At 46.3% G+C, this 18,045-nt stretch overlaps 1 protein-coding gene across 3 annotated transcripts in view; it reads left to right on the forward strand.

Moving 5' to 3' along the window:
* Positions 1–18,045, forward strand: part of SENP5 (SUMO specific peptidase 5) — a 181,011-nt gene that overhangs the window by 16,294 nt on the left and 146,672 nt on the right. The window lies entirely within an intron of this gene.

Raw genomic sequence — 18,045 nt, forward strand, 5'->3', positions numbered from 1 at the left:
TCCATATTGGTTTACTTTATAAACTGTGTCACTTATAATAGTGAACGCTTGGTCAGGTTTCCTTTTACCCTAAATGCCAGTGCAGGGGGGCCTTGGAGCTTTGGGCCAGTTGGGCTCCTTTCAGTCAAGGAATCCTTAGAGTTGTCACTGTTGCTGCGGCTGCCATGGAGGCTAGGAAGCATCTGTAATCTTGGCATGTTTAAGTTCTTCTCAGTGCCCCTCCTCGTGAGCAAAAGCGAGCATTCCACGCCATATAGTAGACTCCCCAATAAGGCTTGATTAAGAACCATAAGTCAAGATTGATCCTTGATACCTCCAGGATAGGATAACTTCCTGTCATCGACTGGATACATTCTGACTAGCTTCCGTGAGGTCCAAAGCAGCCTGAACGCTCAACGCTACTGCCACAGTAAATTCACATATAGATGAACATTAGCATCTAGAGAACATGTAGGACGACAGACGGGTTGAATTACTATCATTTAAGAGTCGGGGTCAAGGGCAACACGTTTTCATTCTTACTTTGCCGGATGGGCAAAGCAGTACAATTCTCTAAAGCACAACACCTTTGGCTGGCATTTTACAGTATGGATCTGTGAAATGATTCTCTGCCACTAAAGGAAGATGTTTATTTGTGTATGCTTCAAACCTATTTGTGAGTCATTAATGCAAACCCTTTACTGTTGGTGCCAGCGCTGTAGGGAAATGCAGTGAGCTGAGAGTTAAGCTTGAATTTAATGACAGTGGTTCCAGTACTATCACGTCTGCACGTGTTTGTAAAATATAACCATTAGATGCTATTTCCAAGACTCACTAAAATATTAGAACCATTAAACAAAGATTGATTTATTTTTCTCTTTTTTTTTGTTTTTTTGCTTCCAATACAAAATGCACAATCTACGTGAAAAAAGCATGTTGCACAACTTTAGATACTATTTCTGTGAGGCATCTTTGAGTGTTTTTTATGCACGCTAATTAAAAAAAAAAAGAAAGAGGGATAATCAATGCAAAATGATTTTGGGCTACGTTAAAGGGTCCAGTTTTTATAGAAAAATGCCGTCTTCCGATTTGTTCTTGCTTTGTTGCAGGTTTGACTTTCAGGATCTAACCAACGTCCACTGATGTATACCTGGAAACCAAACTCCTAGCAAACGTTTCTGAATTCTATTTTTGTGCGAACAAATATGAATGGTCACAGGTTCAAATCCCAGTAGTTCCTTCCAGTCTCACATTTGAGTACCATTTAGTTGGGTAACTGAACAGTTATTTCAGTGCCAAGAGAGTCTACGATGAGCGTACACTTTAAAAATGGGCATGCTGTTATGTTTGATCATGCGAGAATCTGCTAAGTGACATTTTTCCAAACAGTAAATTCTCAATTGGATTAGTAGATCATGTTGCAGAGTCTCTACATCATGGTCCAATCATATCCATTTCGTGACATGTTACATGCAATACAGGTAATCAGTTATTATATTAATAGTAAAAGTCAGAGTGTACCTCTGGCTCTGAGTTTACTGTATGCCAGTTCTCCCGTATAGAGTGCGCCAGTGTTTGGTACAGGAGGAATTGCCCTCTCGGGACTCCATTCTCCTCCACCATATTGGTGAAAGAGCGCATCACCCCATCTCGGAAGAAGTCTCCCAGTGTCTCCATTCCCGCCAGTGTCCAGGCCCCAACTTGGGATCTCGGCAATACCTGATATGGGGTACCCCGGGGTAACGCCACCAGTGGAAACGCCGGTGAGTAGGCTGTCTTTATTCCCATGCGTTTCAGGCACCTCCTCCAACAGAAGGCGGCCACTTTCAGAAGGGTATTCCCCGCTGGTAGTGGTATCCAGTGATTGAGCATTTGTGCCAATATTAAGTCTCCCCAATCTCTCCCCTGGAAGTGACCTGGTCTAACCACCCCTCCCCAGTATACCACCTAGATATAAAGTTCAAAATCCAGGACTCCCAGTCTGCCCTCGTCCACAGGGCGACGTAATATAGATAGGGCGGTCTGCCTGCGGCGCTCATCCCAAATGAGCTCTCTGTATTAACTGCGCCCCACCATATCCAGCCATAGTATGTACTTTGCAGAAATGGGGGGAAAAGCAGTGTTTTGCTAGATTCCAAATCCTAACGTAGGAGATAATCACAGATGCTCATATATGAGCTCTGATATGAGAATTCTGCAATAATTTGTCTAAATGGCACTTAAAGTGAAAAGTGGACATGATTCACACACACACAAAGGTTGTCCTCTATAAAAGCGCACTCCCAACAGGTTATGTATTAGGGAATATGGCAAAGCCAGCAACTTACAGTGAATTCTTTTGACATTTTCAGTATTCCTGACCTTATATTTTTGCATGTTAGATGGCAGAGAGGTTATAGTGCTTAACACCTACTCACCCAACGTGTATGATAAATTATTCTTTATGCGTATTCAGGAGTTATTGGAGGGTAGTCTCGGAACACCAATGATATGGGCCGGGGATTACAATTGCATCCTAGATGGACAGGTTAACCGGCACCTGCCCCCACAGGGTTCTAAACCACTGATGTCGTCCTCACGGTAGTTATGCGTAATCTGGGATTCGGAGATAGCTGGCGGGAACCCTTAAGAGTTATCTGGAGGCCAATTGGAGCTCTCCTACCCCGAAGGTGCTAGGGTGGGGGGGCCTTTCAGGCTGTCATGCATGGGGTTTGCATGAGTACGACATAAGGAGTGCGGCGCCAACTGGAGGCCACTTTAGGGGCAAAGGAACACCAATTGGCCGTTCTACAAGGCTCTGGGGAGACATCACAGGAGGTGTGACAGGAGGTGCTTCAGATTCAGAGGAAAGTATAGGCGACGTGGGACTCACTGGATAGGTGCACGCTTAGAGCGTATCTCCAGCTACTTCATAGGGAGGGGGACAAATCTGGGACAAATCTCCCATCATGGATACCATGATGGGAGCAGGAACTTCAGTTTGTGTTCGGATCGGGAGAGACCTCTCGGGGGGAATGGGGAATGGAAAGTCGGGAGGGGTACCAGGCAGGGCCGCCCCCTCTCGCCGCTACTGTTAGCCCTTGCCATCGATCCCTTGGCGATCCTCCTGCGCAGGAAGATGGGGCAGTAGGGGATTAGGATTGATGACGCCACACATTGTCTTTTTCTGTATGCGGATGATGCGTTGGTATAGGTCCATACACCTGTCCGGGCGGTACCTGTCTTGATGGGGCTCCTTGAGACTTTTGACAGAGTTTCTGGCCTCCAGGTAAATGTTGGGAAGTCGTTCCTGTTCCCGTTGGGTAGCCTGGTCGGGGTTCCAGACGATCGATTTTCTGAGCTCGTCCTCCGCTGGGAAACAGAACGCTTTAGATATCTGGGTATATGGGTGACCCATACTGAAGACACATATAAACGCTTAAATGAAGACAGAGTTATGGCAAAATTTGAAGGTTCTGTGGCATTTTGGAGTAGACTCCCCTTGTCTGTGATAGGCGGGGCAGCTGTGGCAAAAATGTTTTTTCTCCCACGTTGCCTTTGTCTGGTGCAGAATGCCATGTTTCCACTCCGTTCCCCCCTTTTCCATAAGTTAGACAATTTGCTTATTTGTGAGATGTGGGGACCTTAATACTAATTTTTTGCATCTGGCCTGGCCCGGTGCGGGAGTTCAATGGATTCTGGGAAGCTGTAGTGCACAACTAGCATAAGCAACTGACATTGAGATACCCTTGACCCCGCTGGCTTGCTTTCTGGGAGTGATGTCAAGACCCTGGGGACGACAGAACTGGCTTTGCTGCTGGCCAAGAGAAGAGTGGCCATTTGGTGGATGAGCACCGTGGTTCCTCTAGTGCAGTGTTACTCAAAGTACGGCCTGGGGGCCGCATGCGGCCCTTTTGACCTTTACATGCGGCCCCCAGGACACCAGTAGGGCCAGGATGATGTTTACTCAACTGAGCACTAATGTTAAGAGGATGTTAAATTAACAGGCAATCCTTTATTTAAACATTATTTGAAGTAAGGAAGTTGCCCTGCACGGCTTAAATGCAGGAACACTTTCATTCTTTAACAAATCTTGCAGCAAATGTCTACAACTATGATAAGGGTTCTTAAAAATTCAAAAAGTGCATTTCATTAACACAGAACCATTTCATCATAGTACATCGGATAATATCAGTGCATGGAGAAGTTTTTTTTTTTTTTTTTTTTTTTTTTTAAGTGATAGATTTCAAACATAAATTCAGCAACATGAATTCTTCCCTCACCTTCATAACCATGCCAATAGCGAAATAAGAGGCAAGTCAGTTGTTATCTGCACTCTTTGATTGGCCTGATTTCCTATTATACATGAACAATTTCATCATTTATTAAATTAAACACAGGAGAAAGGTTTGCTTGGCGCACATCCTGAAGCCATGCATTGTGAGGTCCTCTTGCATACAATAATGAAGAAAATGAAGGGAACATGAAATAAAACTGCCTAGGATCACACAATTAGCTAAAGAGGGGAAGCTGGTATTAATGCCAGGTTTTCTGGTTTCACATTGTGCGATTCAGCTACTAGATCTATATGCTTTCCTGCCCCCTTAGCCCACCATAAGCTCTCCCCACCCAGAGCCCCCTTCTGCCTTTCATCGCCACTCTGCTAGCATCAATGCGGCCCTCGGTCACACAACAGACCAAACGTTGTGGCCCCTGGGAAAATGTTTGCGAGTACCCATGCTCTAGTGTCTTTGTGGCAGAGTGATCTCCTTGAATAGGGAGTAACGGAAGAGGTGCAAATGTGTATTGCCCGCAAGGACAGGGAGGCCTTGGAGGCAATCATGTTGTGGGGATCTCTTCTTCATAATTGTACAGAGGAGGATGAACGCAATCCACTGAAGGCTCCAGTGAAGGGGAGTGATGTGGGGCCCCACTGTATTTTTAGCACTGTGATTCTGATGACTGAGTGTATTACTATGTGGTCCCTTTCCATGTAGGCCGATGGGGTTGACTAGGCTTTGAAGTGCCTTGAATTGCAAGGAGCCCTACTCGGTCAACAGTGTGAGCCTGGATGTATGTACTGCCCTTCTCTTCTTTTCATTTGTGAATATGCTGCCATGAACATAACTGTGAAATCGTCCCTTCACTGACTTATCGATATGCACTGATTGTTATACTTATTATGTTGTATTGTATATACCAAAACAGAAAACAAAAGGGCAAAATACCAATAAATACATTTATTTAAAAAAAAAAGACAGCGGTCAAATGTCAACAAGTCTTCTTACAAATAGCTTCTATTTTTCTTCTGGAGACTGATGTTTACCTTTCTTTCTCTAGCTGTAAAGTTAAAGGATTTTGTAAAGTTAACTGACAAGAAAATGTGAAATGAAAGGCTATAGTGTATCTGCTCTTTTTTTCTAACAATATTTCAATAGCTTGTAAACGAACTCTACAGATATTTAAAAAAAAAGCAGTTGGGAAAGCACTTTTTTTTTTTTTTGTAATTCTGAAGTGTGAGGGAAACAATGAATTAACGTGATCAAAACAAATTGGAACACTTCACTTTACTTGGTAATTTGCAAATGATAAGTATTTACTGAAACCTGATTTCCAAACATCATTTGTATGGTATATAGCTTTACCGGTAAAACTACATGTGGGTGTTCCAATTAATTATTAGTTAATGGCCATTGCAATGGAAAATTCAGTGCCATATCACATAATGCCTTAGTAACACTGTTGTTAAAAATTAATTATTTTATTATATTTGAAGGTGCACTCACTTTCAATAATAAAGAAAAAGGCGTCTCTGTAAAACAATATATTTGACTAGAATCACAGAATGTGAGGCTGATTTATGGGTCAAGTGTATTAGTTTGGTCGAGTAGATTATTCAATTCACTAGACCTGCAAGTCTGGTAACACTTTTTATTTTTTTCCAGCTCTGTATTGTGTTGCGTTTTTGACATTTTAACTGTTTTGGTACTTCTGAAATGTTCTAGTCTTTACTTAAAGACTGTCTACTCTCTGCAATTGATTTTTTAAAATATGTTTTTGTTATACCAAGCAACAAGTAACACAAAAGAAAGGTACAGGTAGTTACAATGCGGTACAGGGCGTAGTATAATACAGTTTTCCTTTGATAGCCACACTTACTATTCCCGGACCGTGGCCTCCCCACCCAAGCATACACGGAGGCGCGGGGGCCCCTGCGCACGAGGCTGAGGAGGTAGTGTTCAATTAGAGCGCAATACTAGCCTACCATGCAAAATAATAATAAACAACAGTTACAGGATGCAGAGGAGGAACACAATGAAAAGATCAGGAACTGGACGAGCGAGCGCGGGGGAGGGAGGGAGGAGGGAGGGAGGAGGGAGGAGGGAAGAGGGGCGAGGGGCGAGGGGGGGGAGGGAGGGGGGGAGACGAGGGGGGGAGACGAGGGGGGGAGGAGGGGGGAGACGAGAGGAGGGAGGAGGGGGGAGAGAGGAGGGGGGAGACAGGAGGGAGGAGGGAGGAGACAGAGGGGCAAAAGGACACAGCCCCCTACCCATAGTCTAGTGAGCCCATCTCTGAGCCTAAGCTGTGCAGCTATGTACGCCGCCCGGAGGTGAGTGAAGGCAAACCTGGAGACCAGGTCACTGGGCGAATAGGGGCGGATGGGGGGGCATCCCCTGGGAAGGAGCGACCACGGCTGTGGGTCTCTGCGGGGCGGCGATGCAACAGTGTGCTCACTCTCTTTCAATTAGTTCAGCCCTAGTGCAATCAGTGTTTTTTTTTTTTATTTATTTTTTTTTTATTTATTTTTTTAAATTTATTTACTTTATTATTTATTAGCGATATCACTGGGCGCCCCCACATGGCCGTGTCGCAATGGTGTATGCTGGATTACGACTTTATGGTATTTGTGGAGATATCTGATTGTGTTTAGTGTGCTCGATGCATCTTTTTAAGCGCCGGGCATTGCCTGGTGAGTAGATATTCAGGAAGGTTGTTTGTCATCTTTGCTTTCTATAGCTATCACGAAGGAATTCCAAGTGTCTAGGCCCTTGACCACGATCCCTTTTTCCAAGAGGAGCTGCAGCGTTTGTGCCTCAGCCTTGGCCCATCACAACAGCTCAACATGCCATTGATCAATTCCCGGAGCGCCCGGTGCTTTCCAGTGCATAGCTATGAGGCGTCTATACATCACCAGCGCTAGGGCTATACCTCTGAGTGTTTGTTTCTGTTTTTTGGGACACTGACCTATTCCCAGTAAGCATAGTTCGGGTGTGGGAGACAGTGTAATGTCTGTTCACTCGGCTAGCACGGTTATTATGTTGTTCCATATGTTTCGGATTGGGGTGCAGTCCAATGTCATGTGGAAGAAGGTGGTCTCGGTGGTTCCGCATCTAGGGCACGTCTGCGGCGACTGAGGGAACATACGCGTTATGCGGTGGGGTGATAGGTATGTTTGGTGCACATAATTGAACTGGGTGTAGCAGAAACAAGGGTTGCGTGATACCTCGTATATCATTTTCATAGCTTGATTCCATGCGGGTTGTGAGAGGGGCTCTGATAGCACGCAGTCCCATCTATTTTTTTTGCTTGTTCCTGTCTATGTTCAATGTGAGTGGTTAGGATTTTATATGTTCTCGATACATTTACTGGGGCGACTATGTTTTCTAGCAAGTCATGGAGTGTATAGGAAACATTTGGTTCCGAGTTTCCACATTTCCAACGAGAACGTATTACTTGTCGTACTGCTCCAAAAGCTAAAAAAAACTACCTTGACCCAGATTGTATTTGTCGGCCAGTGCCTCATAAGTTAGGAGCTGTCCTTCGTTGTATATGTCGCCGACTGTACGTATGCCCTTGTCGTACCATACGTCCAAGCCTACCTTGGTTGCTATTTTAGCAAGTTTCGGGTGAGCCAATAGTGGGATACTGGGGGAGTACTGTGTTGTTTTTTTTTTATCGCCAGAGCATATCGACCCCATACCCAGTATGCAGTGTTCAATTAAAATGTTTTGTGAGTGTTTAGGGCGCTCGCGGTTCATGAGGTAGTGCAATACCTCCGTATTGCCAAGATCCAAAAGAATCGACTGTTTCTGCGCTAACAGGGTTTCTGAGCCAAATTGATATCCATTGCAATTGAGCGGCTGCGTAATATAGTTCGAATCTGGGAGCCCCTAATACGCCCATTATAAGTGGTTGGTATATTTTAGATAACGCCACGCGCCGAAGGCCACTGCCCCACACCAGGGCTGTTAATAAGCTATTCAGGGGTTTGAAGAAGGCGGCGGGTAGTGCCAATGGAAGGGCCATGAAGAAGTACAACGGGCGTGGTAATATTATCATCTTTGCTATGGCGACTGTACCCATAGGCGATGGTGGGAACAATGCCCTAATGGATCTGATCGCTTGACCGAGGTTGCCGTCCCTGAGGTCCCGGGCATCGTGGTATATATTTATTCCCAGGTATTTAAAAGTGGTGTAACACCACTTCAAGTCGCCCGGGTTAGAGGGCGTCCTGTATGCTTCAGGAACCGGGCGTATGGGATATATGCATGCTTTTGACCAGTTCACCTTCAGCCCGGCCACCGAGCCAAATTGATGCAGCAGCTTCAGCAATTCGGGCAGGGACTCCGAGTGATCTCGGAGGAAAATTAGTGCATCATCTGCGTACAAGGACACCATCCGGTGTGTGTGACCGTCACGGACGCCCCACGACGGGGCCACTGCACGGAGAAGAGCAGCCAGTGGCTCAATGGCTAGAGCAAATAGGAGTGGGGATAATGGGCATCCCTTCCTGGTTCCTCTTTCTATACTGAACGATTGAGAGATCATGTCGCCTGTCTTGACCCTCGCCGATGGTAAATGTGCTTTATGCTAGCCCCAGTCAATGTATGTCCGTCCGAAGCCCATGCGACAGAGTTCCAATCAGAAAAGGCCACCCTAGGGTGTCAAATGCTTTTTCTATGTCTAGTGACACTGCTACCTGATGATGGTCGCCCTCTGGGGAGTTTGCCATTAGGCGTAGTAAATTCCGAATGTTGCTGAAAGTATTGCGGCCAGGTATGAAGCCGGACTGGTCTTGGTGAACCAGTTCCGGTATCCATGGGCGTAAGCGGTTGGCTAAGATTTTACCGAGTAATTTGCAGTATGTATTCAGCAACGATAATGGCCTGTATGAGCGTACATCTAGTGGGTCCCGACCAGTTTTAGGCAGTACCGCTATTCGCGGCAAGTGTCTGGTAGCTGGCCACGTTTTAGGGCCTCCGTTAGCATTGCTAGATATGGGGTTAATATTTGAGCTGGGAATGTGCTGTAATATTCAATGGGTATGCTGTCGCTACCGGGTGCTTTGCCATGTGATAGTTGTTGTAGAGCCTGTTGTATTTCTGTGAGATCTATCGGTCTATCTAGGTCCGCCACCTGAGTGGCAGTTAGGCAATTTAAGTTAATACCATTAAAGAACTCACTTAATAGTGCTGCGGAGGGTGGGGGCGGAGTTTTGTAGAGTGAGCTATAATACTCTCTGAAGGCACTGTTAATATCTGCTTGGGTATTTATTATTAATCCTGTGTCAAGGCGGATGGCTCCTATGGGGGAGTTCCGGCGTTCGTTACTTGTAAGCCATGACAGGAGTTTGCCTGATCTATCCCCTTCCGCATGTGTACGGGCCATGTACAATGACGATAATGAAAGTGCCTGAGCCGACTATCTACCTCGTTCCATTGAGTACGTATGCTAGTGAGCTCCGCCTGTGTGATTGTGCCCTTTGCAAAGTTGCACTCAGAGGAGTGAACCTGTTGTTCTAGCTTGCGGAGCTCTCGTGTCAGTGTTTGACGTACTCCTACTGTCATTGATATGCATGCCCCCCTTATGACTACCTTGTGTGCCTCCCACTCGTTAGCTCTGGAGCTCTTTGTCCCATCATTTTGGGTGAAGTAAGAATAAATGTGTGTGGCTATCTCTTTTTTTAAACGGAGGGTCATGTAATAGCTGGGTTTGAAGGTGCCAGGTTGGGATACAAGAATGTGGTCTGCCCCATCTGATGTGGACAGTGATCTGAGATTACCCTGGCAGTGTAGTCCGCGCCTGTTATTTTATGCGTTAAATCCTGTGAAGTGAGAATAAGGTCTATACGGGTGTGGAGGAGATGCACCGGGGAATAATAGGAGTATTCCCTGTCCTGAGGGTGTAGATGTCTCCATGAATTTATCAGGCGGCGGTCTGTCATCCATGATTGTAGCATCAGTGAGTTTTTTGTTATTGGGGCGGCCACCATGGGGGGGTGATCTGTCCATATCTATTTGCGGGACGCAGTTCATGTCCCCGCCCCAGATGCAGGATGAAGTTAAGTCGTTTGATAACTGAGAGATCGTTTTTTGTAGGAATTCGCCCTGTCCAGCATTCGGTACATATAGCCCGTTAATTACTAACATCTCCCCATCCAGCAGGCCCACTAGTTGTATGTACCTGCCCTCTTTATCAGTTATGCTGCATTGTACCGTGTAGGGTACCCCCGGAGCTATCCAGATCAGTACCCCTCTGGCGAAAGACTAATTTCCAGAGCCATAGACATGTCCCGCCCATCTCCTTTCTAGCCGTGTAATATCTTCTGGTGTAATGTGTTTCCTGAAGAATGCTTATGTGGATGTGGTGTCGCTTCAGATGTGCATGTATCCTGTTGCGTTTATTTATTCCCGCCATTCCCTTCACGTTCCAGGTTATTATATTGTATATTGGTTCCTTATTCATTGTATTGAATGGTGTTATGAAGAGCCATGTAAACTGATCCCAGCCCCAGTCTCGTCTGCTAAACGCTGCCAGCCCGCTACGCGTACTCCCCGTCCGTCCCTCCCGAGCCCGCCAGAAACAACGGCCCTGAAGGAGGGGGATAGTTCCAAGATGGGATAGGAGGAGTGGAAGGAGAAGAAATAACAAATAAAAGGATATTTTGGGCGGAGCCTGAATTTGAACAAAGTGGCACAACCGGTGCCTAAACTATTGTCCGAGCAGTTCAGTTCCATAGGGGTACCGTTCAGGTGGTGGGGGACGTGGATTGGTTGAGGCCGGGCACCTGGTTGGCCCACCTCCAGGATAGTACTTTCCCTGCGTGATCCTATGAGTGGCCGTGTCAACCAGTAGTGGCCTGTTGAGGTTTTCGGGAGCGGCAACCGGCCGGTTCCCATCTCGGGGCAGCCGCAAATGTCCATGTGCAACTACGGGGATGGGTGGGTCCTGCACCAGTTACTGCTGCACCTGGGGAGGTGCGACAGGCACGGGCCCCGGGCTCTTCGAGTTCGTCTGCCGAGCACGGAGTGAGGTCGAGGCCGACCAGTAGCCTGTCATGTGCTTGATGAGAGGTCTCTTAGGGTGACACAATTCATGCTGCAGACCTTAGGGACTCACTTTAGCACCTCAAGGCCTAGGTACCAGGGGTAAAATTTACTAGGGACATAAAGAGGGTGCTAATGGATTTTCCAATCGGGGAAAAAGTTGTACAATTTTAGGAAAAGAGATCTGCAATTGAAGTCTTGGTTAGCAGGAACCCATGTGCACTTTCAGTCGATCATATCCGATACCAGGCAAAAAGTGGGGGATAAACATGTCAAAATGGGGCACATTCCTACAGTGGAGTTGATGTTCATGGAAATGAGTTTGGCTTTCTGTACTTGTGGAGTTAAAATATTATTGGATTTGATCATGTGAACTTTGAGTGTTGTTCCCATTTCTACACAGATGTTAATTAGGCTTTCCAGACAACTTTGGCTCAATCTACGAGAGAGGTAGATGTGCATTCAACTTCATAACTTAATGTATATACTGCCCTCCTTAGTCTGGGGTGATCAGGTTAAGTGAACACATACCCGTCATTGTGTGTAAAGTGACATTTAGGCTACCTTTAGTAGGGTAAATGATGGGTCTAGTGAGGCACTGTCTATTCAGACTTGCGAGTTGTTTCTGTAATGAAGTGCATGCCTTTATGCCCCTTTAAACGGATAGACTCCTGATAGTTTGCGGGACCAACCCCCCCCCTTTTTTTTTTTTTTTAATCTTCTGATGAGTCTCGGACAGGGGTCTCCAACGAGTAGCTCAGGAGCTACTGGTAGCTGACCTGAACCATTGAAGTAGCTCTGAGAGCTAAAATAGAGCACAGTATCACTTGCAGAGGGTCTGCATATTTAAAAAAAAAAAAGGTGGCACTGGTCCTCTCAAGACCCTTCGAGTAGTAGGCAGGCAAACCAATGACCGGGCATAATCATAAGACTCAAAAATATACTGTCACCCTGTGGAATCTGCCTTGTGTCCATCTATCTTCACTCACAGTTGGAAAACAATTTGTCCTTTTTGCTAGGAGATCCGTCATGCTTCGGTTGGCATTTCATTAGTTAGGTGGAGGCACTTAATAAGGATGGGCTTTTTCAGGGATGTGGAATTCCTATCGCCCGACGCCCGGGACATCCTGTTTGGGGTCAAGGGCAACAAGTTTTTATGTTTACTTTGTCCTTGGGACAAGTAGGCCCAACCCTCTGCAGCACAAACCCTTTGGCTGCCTGTTTACAGAGAGTGAAACTAATGTGTTTCCAAAAGACAATGCTGTTCTAACTTGTATTTATGGTTCATTATTTGAAAGCCTTCTTTATTAGGGTAAGTGCTGTAAATAAATGTTTTAAGGTCACACTTCACTACTGACGTTGGTTCCAGTACAAAAATACACATTTTTGAAAAGTTTAGGCTATGAGGCTAAGTATAATGCTCCCAGAATGCTCTCTGATTAGATGCAAATGAAGTGTCATTTAGTAAAATGTGTTGATGCATGCTAGTATTTCCCAAAAATATTTCTAATGGAAAATCAGTGTAACCATTTTCAACACGATTATGGGAAGCATGAAAATAAACAAACACTGACAAAGCCAACTGATCTGACATATTTATATAAGTCTTTTAGTTTCATCAATGCGTGTCTTGTTTTGACATGGCTTTTGTAACACTTTATTGTTGTGGGAGCTACCAGGCCCTCAACATTGTAACGAACACTGGCAAAAAAAAACCAAAAAGTTTTTGAACTCTAAAAGCACACGTTGCCACCAGTGGCATAACAAAGGCCCGCAGCCACCCTCCAGGGGGCCCCTTCAGCACAGCACCTGCCCTGAGTGAGTCTGGAGAGAGGGCTCCTCCATGTTCTTTGCAAAGGGGCACCCTCCAGTTTCGTTACGTCACTGATTGCCACTGTAGTTCCTGACACTGAACAAAACTACTTTGTGTGCCTATATGCTCCGTGTGGAAGAGCAGAATGCGATCACTCACAGTAAAGCCAGCCGAAAGAGAGAGAAATAGAAGTTTAATAAAAACAAAATTTCTTTGTTAACACTAGACCTAATTAGGGACCAAGACCCACATGTAGGTAGCTTTTTGCATGTCGCAAACTGCGACTTTAGCTGTTTGCGACGTGCAAAAAGCACATTGCGATGCACAAACCCAGTTTTGCGATTCGGTAACCTGGTTACTGAATCGCAAAACGGGTTTGCGACTCGCAATTAGGAAGGGGTGTTCCCTTCCTAATTGCGACTCGCAGTGCAATGTAGGATTGTTTTGTGACCGTGAACGCGGGCGCAAACCAATCGCAGTTTGCACCCATTTCAAATGGGTGCTAACACTTTCGCAAAACCATTGTGAATGTCACTGTAAACATTTTTTCAGAGCAGGCAGTGGTCCTGCGGACCACTGCCTGCTCTGAAAAAATTAAACGAAAACGTTTCATTTTTCGTTTTTGTAATGCATCTCGTTTTCCTTTAAGGAAAACGGGCTGCATTACCAAAAAAAAAAAAAAAATGCTTTATTGAAAAGCAGTCAGACATGGTGGTCTGCTGTCTCCAGCAGGCCCCCATCCCTGTGAGGGCCGCCATTCGCAAGGGGGTCGCAAATTGCGACCCACCTCATGATTATTCATGAGGTGGGCATTTGCATAGCCCTTGCGAATCACAGATGGTGTCAGGGACACCATCCTACATTTGGATTTGCGACTCGCAAATTGCGAGTCGCTCTGACTCGCAATTTGCGGGTCGCAAATCTGAACCTACCTACATGTGGCCCCAAATTCTTAAAGTCACAAAAGTGCACCCATGGTATGTCGTACCCCTATAAAATATTTATGAACTGTATTTTAGCATGGGTAAATACGATGTGTAGATTTGCTCATGTGAAAATCTATTGAGCATTTGCAAGTTCATTTTCCCTCCAGCCACTTTCTTCCCAACCCTGGAAGAAGTTCTAATTCTGCCATTGTCAGGAGTAAATGTCCAACCTTTCTTATTATGGGAAAATATTAGAGAGAAGCTGGTGAAAATCTTTAACACATGCAGGTTAGTAGGTTTGCAGACTCAAAGGCATTCCAGCCCTGGAACTATTGCTTACTGCTTCCTCCAGCCCCAGTATGCAGATCTGCAGAAAGGTGGCAAAATAAGGAAATTGCTACAGCAGGGATTGAAACTGCAAGCCCTACTATGGTAGTAGCCCTGGCATAATCAGAGAGGCTATTATCAGAGCTCTTACATAATGAGATTGCTGCCATAATTTGTCGCCACACTACATGGCACCAAAGGGACAAGTAGATCTTTTTACAGGACAAGTAGATTTGAGAAGCAACCTGTCCCCTGGACAAGTAGATATTTTAATAAATTCCACACCCCTGGGCTTTTTCCTGGTGTCTGCTGGTAATCACACCTGAAATTCTTGTGTGGTCGCTACTGTTAATCCTGCTTATGGTGTCCATAGTATAATGTTAATATATGTGATTACTGTTTCACCGTGCTAAAAGCTTCTAGTAGCTCGCAAGGACTTTGCTTGAGCAAAAGTACCTCTTAGTATTGAAAAGGTTGAAGACCACTGGGAAGATGTAACATGGAAATTTACAGCCACTGCTCCACCTCTCCAGTATCTCAAACCTTTAACAAGTAAAAATATATATATAGACAATATTGCGCTGGGACAGGAGTTGTAAGCTGTGGGGAGAATGTTGGGAGGGGGCAGCTTGAGCTTTATTTCTAATTGAGTGAGCTAGGTGGAGTCCACCTCAAAAGTTTCTCGTTTACAGGTGGGCATTTTCAGTCAATATACATAACCTCCTAACACCACGGAATGTTAACACTTGATGTTTGATGTCCCTAACTTACTTAAAACCTGTTGCATTTTAGGGGAGGGAAGGGTTTGACGCCACAGTGAATCTAGGCTGCAGAATCAAGGCTGCTGCACTGACGGTGTAATTTTAGGGGAATGTGCTCTATTCAGATAGAATAACGAGAAAAACATACTGCTGCCTGATGGGAGGGACATGCAATTTCTGCATACCACCCTACTTCAGAGAATATTTTAGAGATCTACTTGAGCCTTTTAGTCCCCAGCTCTCAAGTGAAATGCACTTATCTAAGTTTTTAGGCAGAGAAGCAAACATTCTGCAGTTGTTGGTATCAATCTGAATAATAACTAAATATTGGAAGAAGCATCTTAATAGAGCTGGAAGTGTATGTGCCTTCTTGCACACCTAGCTGAATATAAGTGAGTAGATAATTCTTATTCCTAGATATGGGCAACTTGCGTTCAACAAGTTTTTTTTTTTTAATATACTTAACACATGTATAAACCATTGTAAGATGCCAAAAACGGGTCTTCTCCCCAAAGTACAGTTGATAAAAGGTTTAAAATTGGTGATGTGGAGTTTATTAAGCCTTTCATTGGCACGACCCCAAATTCTACGTTATAAGCCTCCTGTGTTAGTTTCCAATGCCACTAAATCAGTTATAGTTTCCTAAATCTGGCCCTTTCAAGATCCTGAATCAAAGTTTTTTTTGGTAACTTCAATGTCAGATTATGTCACAGGTTAGAGAGACCCTGTGGTGTAAGTTGTAAGGAAATTCTTTGCTTGGCATGGTCACCCCCTCACTTTTTGCCTTTTGTCGATGCCAGTTATGATTGAAAGTGTGCTGGGACCCTGCTAACCAGGCCCCAGCACCAGTGTTCTTTCCCTAAACTGTACCTTTGGTCCCACAATTGGCACAGCTGTGGTACACAGATAAGTCCCTTGTAAATGGTACCCCTGGTACCAAGGGCCCTGTGGCCAGGGAAGGTCTCTTAGAGCTACAACATGTATTATGCCTCCCTGGGGACCCCTCACTCAGCACATGCACACTGCCTCACAGCTTGTGTGTGCTGGTAGGGAGAAAATGACTAAGTCAATACGGCACTCCCCTCCCTCAGGGTGTCCTGCCCACCTCTCACTACCTGTGGCATAGGTAATCACCCCTCTAGCAGGCCTTACAGCCCTAAGGCACGGTGCACTATACCACAGGTGAGGACATAATTGCATGAGCACTATGCCCCTACAGTGTCTAAGCCAAACCGTAGACTTTTTAAGTGCAGGGTAGCCATAAAGAGTATATGGTCTGGGAGTCTGTCAATTACGAACTCCACAGTTCCATAGTGGTTACACTGAAATCTGGGAAGGTTGGTATCTAACTTCCCAGCACAATAAATGCACACTGATGCCAGTGTTGGAGTTATTATAAAATGCACCCAGAGGGCTCCTTAGAGATGCCCCTGAATACCAGTCCAACTCCTAGTGCTAGGCTAACCAGTTTCTGCCAGCCTGCCACAACCAGATGAGTTTCTGGCCACATGGGGAGAGTGCCTCTGTCACTCTGTGGCCAGGAACAAAGCCTGTACTGGGTGGAGGTGCTTCTCACCTCCCCCTGCAGGAACTGTAACACCTGGCGGTGAGCCTCAAAGGCTCATGCCTTTTGTGACAGCACCCCAGGGCATCCCAGCTAGTGGAGATGCACACCCCTCTGGCCACAGCCCCCACTTTTGGTGGCAAGGCCAGAGGAGATAATGGGAAAACAAGGAGTCACCTACCAGTCAGGACAGCCCCTAAGGTGCCCTGAACTGAGGTGGCCCCTGCCTTTAGAAATCCCCCATCTTGAGTTTGGAGGATTTCCCCAATAGGAATAGGGATGTGCCCCCTCCCCTCAGGGAGGAGGCACAAAGAGGGTGTAGACACACTCCAGGGCAGTGGCCAATGGCTACTGCCCCACTGACCTAAACACACCCTGAAATTTAGTATTTAGGGGCGACCCTGGACCCAGGAAACCAGATTCCTGCAACCTGAAGAAAGAAGGCCTGCTGACCTGAAAGCCCCGCAGAGACGACGGAGACACCAACTGACTTGGCCACAGCCCTACCGGCTTGTCTCCAGACTCAAAAGAACCTACACAGCGATGCATCCAGCGGCCTCTTAGGACTCAGAAGACTGCCCTTCACTTAAAGGACCAAGAAACTTCTGAGAACAGAGGCACTGTTCAGAAACTGCAACAAACTTGCAACTTTGAAACCACTTTTAAAGAGACTCTCCCTTCCCGCCAGAAGCGTGAGTCTTTACACTGCACCAGACGCCCCTGGCTGGAGTCCAGGACAACCAACACCGCAGAGAAGACTCCCAGGCGACTTCAACGATGTTGACACCCTGAGTCAGCTTCCCTGCACTCCCACAGTGACGCCTGCATAGAGGATCCAAGGCTCCCCCTGACCGCGAGTGCCTGGTAACAAAGGAACCCGACACCTGGACCAAGCCCTGCACCCGCAGCCCCCAGGACCGAGAGGAACCACCTACCAGTGCAGGAGTGACCAGCAGGCAGCCCTCATCCTAGCCCAGTCGGTGGCTGGCCTGAGAAGCGATGCAGGCAGGGCACAGGGGGGGATTAAGTGTCCCCCGGTCCCTCCATTGCTTTCTATAGCAAACCCGATGCCTACTTTGCCTACTGCACCCGGCCACCCCTGTACCGCTGAGGGTGTGTTTTGTGGGCTTGTGTATCTCCTCCCCCCCCCCCCCCCCCCCCCTCTCCTGCTCTACAAAACCCTCCTGGTCTGCTTCCTGAGAACGCAGGAACTTACCTGTAAGCAGACTAGGACCGGAGCACCCCTGTTCTTCGTAGTTGCCTATGTGGTTTGGGCCCTCCTGTGAGCTCTGCACCTCACCGGCCCGGCCCTGTGTTGCTGGTGCTGTGGCTTTGGGGCTGCCTTGAACCCCCAAAAGTGGGCTGCCTA

Source organism: Pleurodeles waltl, chromosome 11, assembly GCF_031143425.1.
Source record: "Pleurodeles waltl isolate 20211129_DDA chromosome 11, aPleWal1.hap1.20221129, whole genome shotgun sequence".
Lineage (NCBI taxonomy): Eukaryota > Metazoa > Chordata > Amphibia > Caudata > Salamandridae > Pleurodeles > Pleurodeles waltl.